Here is a 7,031-nt window from a genome sequence, read left to right as displayed (position 1 = left end):
TACTCTTGCTCTGGAGTGTGTTACTGAATATGTTAAAGCTGTAATGAAATGCTTCTTCTAATCATGTAGTTATTAAAAAATTTTTCTAAATTGCGTGATTAAAAAAAAAAAAAAAAACCCAGGATTTATAAAAGGACAAGTTTATTTGAGCTTATAGTTCCCAGAGGAATCAGAGTCCATCGTGTTGGGGAGGCATCTTGGCAGGAGCAGAAACAGGAACACTCACGTCTTCAAGCAGGCGCAGGAAGCAGAGAGCAACTGGAGATCTGGAAAAGCTAAAGAATGCTCTAAGCCCACCCACCAGTTACCCACTTCCTCCAGCAAGGCCACACCTTCTAAGACCTCCCAAAACATCACCACCAACTGGGGAAAAAATTGTCCAAATACTTGGGAGTCTATAGGGGACATTCTCATTCAAACCACCACACCTACCAAATTACAGTGTGAGAAACTGGGGGACCAAGCTTACATATTTCTTCCTCTTTGTAGCATCATGAAATTACATCAGATCCCTACCAAGGATTGTGATAGCTATTCTTGGTGACCTTCCTGCCTTTTGAACTTCTAGAACCCAAAATATTTACTTGATGGACATTGGGCTCTCAATATTGATGCAGTTAAAGGTTCACTATTTGGGAAAACTTAGAAAAATAGACACAAGGATATTGATTAATGCTCCAACCTAACCTTATTCATTCAAAATATTAATCTTTGTCTTAAATGTGACTGTCTCAATACTCCATGCCTAACACAAAGCATTTGAGAACCAGGCCTCTGGTGTTAGATCTAGGTCTCAGTGTAGTCCAGTTCTGTTGTCTATGGGTTAGTTAAGAGTAGCTCAACAGGGGGCTGGAGAGATGGCTAAGAGGTTAAGAGCACTGGCTACTCTTGCAGAGGACCTGGGTTCGATTTCCAGCACCCACATGGTAGCTAACTCTAGTTCCAGGGGAATCCAACCCTCTTCTGACCTCAGTGGCCATTATAGGAGATGGGTACTAAGACTTACATACATGCAGGAATACACACATTCACCTAAAATAAAAATAATAAATAAAAGATTAAAAAAAAAAAGAATAGCTCATAAACCAGGTTTGGTGGTACACACCTTTAATTCCCACTCTTGGGAGGCAGAAGTGGGCAGATCTCAGATCTCTATGAGATCCAGGTCAGCCTGGTCTCCATAGTGAGTTCCCAGGTCAGCTGTGGTTACAGGGAGACCTTGTCTCAAAAAGAATAGTTCCTAATTCCCTAGTTGAACAAATCAGGTGATAGACATGTTTCTAACTAGCTGTTTCTAAAAGTTTTTTCTTTCTTTCTTTCTTTCTTTCTTTCTTTCTTTCTTTCTTTCTCTTCCTTCCTTCCTTCCTCATTATTTATTTAATTATTCATTTTCCCAAAGCAGTTGTTGTTTATTAATTGACAAGATTGCAAAAATACCATAGGAGACACCTTAGTTCATCCTTCGCATGAGCCTTTAGATCTAGTCTTATCTGTTGCCAGAATCTCCACCTTCTACAAAATGAGTTGTTTTTTTCTTCATTCTCCCTCCTAGACAAGATCATTTGAGGACCAGAGAAAGTTATTTGCTTTCTTGAAGCATTTTCCAACAGTATGGCTCTCTCGTGAATCAGATCCTCCATGAAGATGATACCATATTTACCTGGAGACCGAGCAATCAAAGAATTATCTCTCAGTTCTGTACATCCGCGTATATTCCTTGTGACAGTGCTTAGCCTTTGCAGAGATAAGCTTCCTTGCCTTCTGAAGCATCTTCAGAGCAAACTTCCTTTGCAGGTGCTTTATCTTCAACTCTTCAAAGTTCCTTTGCTTTTTCTTAGGTGTTTCTGGCATGATAAGAACCTTCTTTTTCTTCTCTGGTATGGTTTCCATGGTTCGAGCAAGAAAAGAATCTAGAAGTTTCTTTAAAAAGCTAATCCCATATTAGAAGTGGTAAGATAATTCAGGAAAGCTGGACTCACCAGTAATAGCTTATTCTAAACTACTTGCCAGATTCTTCCCCCTCTGCCTCTTATAACATTGGCTGACTAAAAAGAAAATCAGAAATGTGTTCCATCGTGTCATGACATTTGGCCTGTTTCAGCCTACTTCCTTATCTGTAAAATTGGGCATAGAACCTACTTCATACAGTCTTGCGATAAGTAAAGGTGTGTGTGTGTGTGTGTGTGTGTGTGTGTGTGTGTGTATGTGTGTGTGCACGCACAGGTGTATAGGGAGGCCAGAGGTAAACCCTGATGTTGTTTTCAGGCCCCATCCACCTTGTTTTTTTTTTATTATTATTATTGAGCTTTTAAAATTTCATACAATATTTCCCACTCAAATACAGACCCCCTCCCCCATCGTGTTTCTCCCTATCCCCCCCCCCCCCAAACCCTTTGCACTCCGCCTTCCATGCTGGGCCATTTTCATTCAGGTGTTTGTACCCAAATGTCCTTCAGTGTAAATGCATCCACTGGAATCTAGTCAGCCCATCCAGTGGTCATATGTAAGCCATACTCTCCCTCACCCAGCAGTAATCAGTTTCAAATTGTTCTCTATCTAGTACTGGCCTGCTACCTATTTCTCACCTCTCTTTTGGGCCCTTGTTTAATTGAGCAGACATGGGTCGCTGTTTTTTGAGACAGCCTCTTACTGGCATGGAACTCCCCAAGTAAACTAGGCTGATTGCCCAGCAAGCCCCAGGGATCCTTCTGCCTCTGCCTCCTCAGTATTCAGTTACCAATTCACATCAACCACCACACCTGCTTTTTGTTCTTGTTTTGTTTGCTCTTTCTGTGGATTCTGGGAGGGGAACTTCAGTCCTCAAGCTTGCAAGGCAAACACTTTATCAACTAAAGCCATCTCCCCAGCCTGAGATAATTAAGATAATGCTTCTAGAGCACTTAGCACAAAGTGTGGAAATGGCCTGGTGTTAGCAGCTGCTGCTGTTAGTACATAACTCATAGCAATTCTGCTATAAAAGAAGCTGGACCACAAAAGAGGTGTGTCTCTGTTGTTGTTGTTGTTGTTGTCTTTTAGGAGGAGACTAGGAAGGTAAAGGGCTAGTACAGAGCAAATGTTCCAGAATTCTGCTTGGAACAGGACATTCAAGCAAGTAACTTCCCTGCTCTAAGCTTTACTTTGTTGATTTATTTAAAAAAAAGAAAGAAAGAAAGAAAAAAAGATTGTGTCAACTTTACCCGCCTCCTTGGGTTGTCAGGGATTCAAAAAAGACACTGCATGTAAAGTTCTTTACATATCAATCACGGGAAATGTGCTCAGTTAATTGGTTGTTGTTTCAAATGAGTCAATGATTCTTAACCCTGCTCTACCTAAGAATCACCTGGGAGAGTCAAAAACTTCAAATGGCCAGGCCACCCCCAAGACCCTAACTCAGTGTCTCTGCTGGAATGTCTAGCCAATATTAAGAGTCAGGGAATAAGGGGCTGGAGAGATGGCTCAGTGGTTAAGAGCACTTACTGCTCTTCCAGAGGATCGGTATTTGGTTCCTAGGACTCACATGGCAGCTAACAACCATCTATAACTCCAGTTCTAGGGGATCCAACACCCTCAGCTGGCCTCCATGGGCACTGCATGCTCATGTATGTAGCAAGTTCTAGACCAACCTAGCCTATGTAGTGTTTCAAAACTAAGAAATTTTTTAAACAAAATTTTTTTAAAAACCAGGGAATAAAGAAAGACTAAAGTGTCTCTTAAACTTTCCCAATGATAAGAAACCTCTGGGTCCCACCATACCGCCTAAATGACCCTTCCTAAGGCATGAGACTGGGATGCAGCATACTCCAAAGCACTTGGAGCTGGTTCTTCTCAGTGGCCAGCTCTGAAGGGAAAAAAAGTCTTGAATCATCCCTGGAGAATTGTTTAAAGTCTTTACACTTGAATCATCTCAAAATTGCATGAAACAAATCCCCAAACCGAAGGCCCACGTGTTGTTAACCAACTATGTGAACAATAAATAATACACCAGCTAGCTGTTTCTCTTTGTGGAAGAATCATCACCAGCCCCTTTGGAGTTCAGGAAATCCTGACTGATGCCAGTGACTTTCAATGTTATGAAATTCTTTCTGTGTTAAACAGCTTAGAATGCCAAGGAGTGCATTGGAAGAATTCTTTCATCTGAGATGAAATGTTTGAATTATGAAATAAAATAATATACCAAGCTTTTTTATTTTTTGATGTGTACAGTGCAAACTGACCTCCACAGGAAGCAGATGTTACTGAATTTTATTTTTCTTTTTTCCTCTGAAAAGAAAATATTGCTCAAATCTATAACACTTTCACCATTACTTTTAGCTCTCACGAGAAAGTCAGATCAGGCTCAATGTAAATTACATACAGGAAAGGTACTAGGTCACAGTGGCAAATATAAAGGAAAAAAAGTTAAGCAGCTGCTCATTTCCAAGTTGCAGAACTTGACTCAGGGCACTTCCAATCTTCCTCATTTCCAGAGCATTCAATCTCTTGGAACCATTGATCTATGGGTTCCTGAACATTCTAATGCAGTTTTTGAAAAGTTGCCTTGTGGAATTCCATTCCCCCGGGCCTACTTTTACCTGCCTGACCTATGTAATTAACCTTAAATTTTTCCTCCTTCCCACTTCCTGCCCTAGTTGAATCCTGCCTTACTTGGACCCAGTGTTGAGTTATAAGTATTGTCCATATTCAGAGACCGTCTTCCTCTGAGCTCTTTAAGAAGACACTGGAGATGTGTTTTAATAAATCTAAAAGTTTGGAATATTTGTGTTTGCATCATGCTGACTTTGCATGAGTTACTCCCTTCGCAAATCTGCGAGATTAGGCATCTGGGAATCACAGCACTGGATGGAGTCTGAATTTTATCTTAGGAAACTATAGCAATTGTTCTGTGTAATAAGTGCTAATGTTAGTGTCCATCCAGCATTCCCATTCCTCGGTATCTCCAGGTCCTTAAGTTTCCTTTTTTCAGTGCTAGGAATCAAACCTAGGGCCTCACACATTTGAGGCACATGCTCTACCATCGTGCTTCATACACAACTATCCTTTGCTCTTTGCAATAAAGAAAATCCATACATCCTACGTTTTTGTGCTATGAGATAATATGTTGTTGCTGTGTTGGTTTATATTTGGAGAAAAGCTTTCACAGTTAATAAGAGACCGTACTATAGATTCCTGGAGTCATGTGCTCAGTGGAGATGTTGATAGATACAGAGTTGGGAACCCAGTGGCAATGAGGGCCAGTGCATACCAGACTTTGAATAAGAACAGAATTGTGAGTGTTCCCAGGTATTTGTCCTCTCCTCACCTGCTTTTCTTTCATTTGTTTATTTTATTTTTATGTTATGTGTAAACAAGTGCAGCTGTGTCATCCAATGCTCTTAGAGGCCAGGAAAGGGCATTGGATCCCCTGGAACTGGAGTTACAGACAGTTGTCAGCCACCATGTGGATGCTGGGAACCAAAGCCAAGTCCTCTGCAAGAGCAGCCAGTGTTCTTAACTTCTGAGCCATCTCTCCATCCCTCGCCTGCTTCCTTTAGGCGTCTCTATTTTTTAGTTTTTTTCTGTGCTTTGTTGAGATATTTCAGTCTTACATTGTTTGTGGGGCAGAGGACAGATAGATGTTAATAGCATTTTTTAGCATACATTCATTGTATAAAATAATGGACTTCATCATTTTCATACATGTATGTGTATCTTGGTCGTATAAAACTAAATAAGCCTAGCCAGATGGCTCAGTGACTAACGGCACAAGCCTGAAGATTTGATTTCAATCCCTGGCAGATACATGTGGTGGAAGAAAGCCAACTCTGACTCCTGAAAGTTGTCCTCTGACCTCTGACCTCTAAATGCACAGTCCCCCCTCTCTCATTCTCACACATGCACAAATAAATTAATAATAAAATTGTTAAATATTTTTATTCTTTGAGGAATTCATGCAGTATTTTTTCATCGTTTCACTCACATCTTCCTTCTAACTCTTCCCTTATCCATCTCACCTTCCTGCACCCCGACTTTGTGTCCTCTTCTTGTTTTGAATAATCCATGGACTCCAAGTTGCCCATATACTCCCAAGTATGGGGTCATCCACTGAAATGTCCATCTACCAGGAACCAAACCCTTAAAGAAAACTGACTCTCATTCCCCTGCACTGTCCACAGATCCTCAGGGAGGGAAGCAGCTCATGAACCCCTTCCCACTCCATGCTAGAATATTGACTGGCTTGAGAGTATACAGGTCTTGTGCAGGCAACCACAGCTGCTGTGAGTTCAGGGCTGCCATGGTCAAGTCATGTCCAGAAGACACTGCTCTGCTCCATCCTCTCCCACCTCTGGCTCTTAGCATCTTTCTGCCCTCTCTTCTGTGATGGTCCCTGAGCCTTGGGGAAGGGGCCTGATACAGATGTCCCATTTGTGGATGAGCACTACACTAACAAGCTCTGTGCTTTGACCAGTTGTGAGTTTCTGCATTAACTCACCACCCATGGCACAAGGAAACTTCTCTGATTTTGTCTAAAAGTTGAACTAATCTATTGATGGAGAGCTAGATGAATTTAGAGAACAGTTTGATACTATGGATCAATCCTGGGGCCTGTAAGTTCCCCAGTCATGGGTTCTTGGTCAGATTTATAGTATTAGACATGTGTTTTCTCCTGTGGAGCAAGCCTTAAATCTAATCAGAAATTGGTTGGTTGCCACCATAATACTTGTGCCACTATTGCATTCATAGGCATATCTTACCAGACTGGTCATTATTATAGTTCACAGGGTTTGTAGCTGTGTGAGCCTGCTGATGATTTCCCCCCAGGAGGGAAAAAGCTTCCTGGTCAGTACCTACTTGATTTCCCCATGTTCTATGACCAATGTGTATGCTGCCTTCAGCAATGGGGTCTTAGCATCAAGTTCTGGTGGGCAATTGAGCAATGGCAATAACCTGTATTGTTTTTAAGGTCCCTGGGACACCTCTGACCAACAACTGGAGGGGAGGTACCCCACACTTGGCACTTGGCTTTTTATTTCACAATCTATAAATGTAATCCC

The sequence above is a fragment of the Nannospalax galili genome, unplaced genomic scaffold (assembly GCF_000622305.1).
Source record: "Nannospalax galili isolate Female #2095 unplaced genomic scaffold, S.galili_v1.0 scaffold377, whole genome shotgun sequence".
Taxonomy (NCBI): domain Eukaryota; kingdom Metazoa; phylum Chordata; class Mammalia; order Rodentia; family Spalacidae; genus Nannospalax; species Nannospalax galili.
This window is presented reverse-complemented; position numbering follows the sequence as displayed.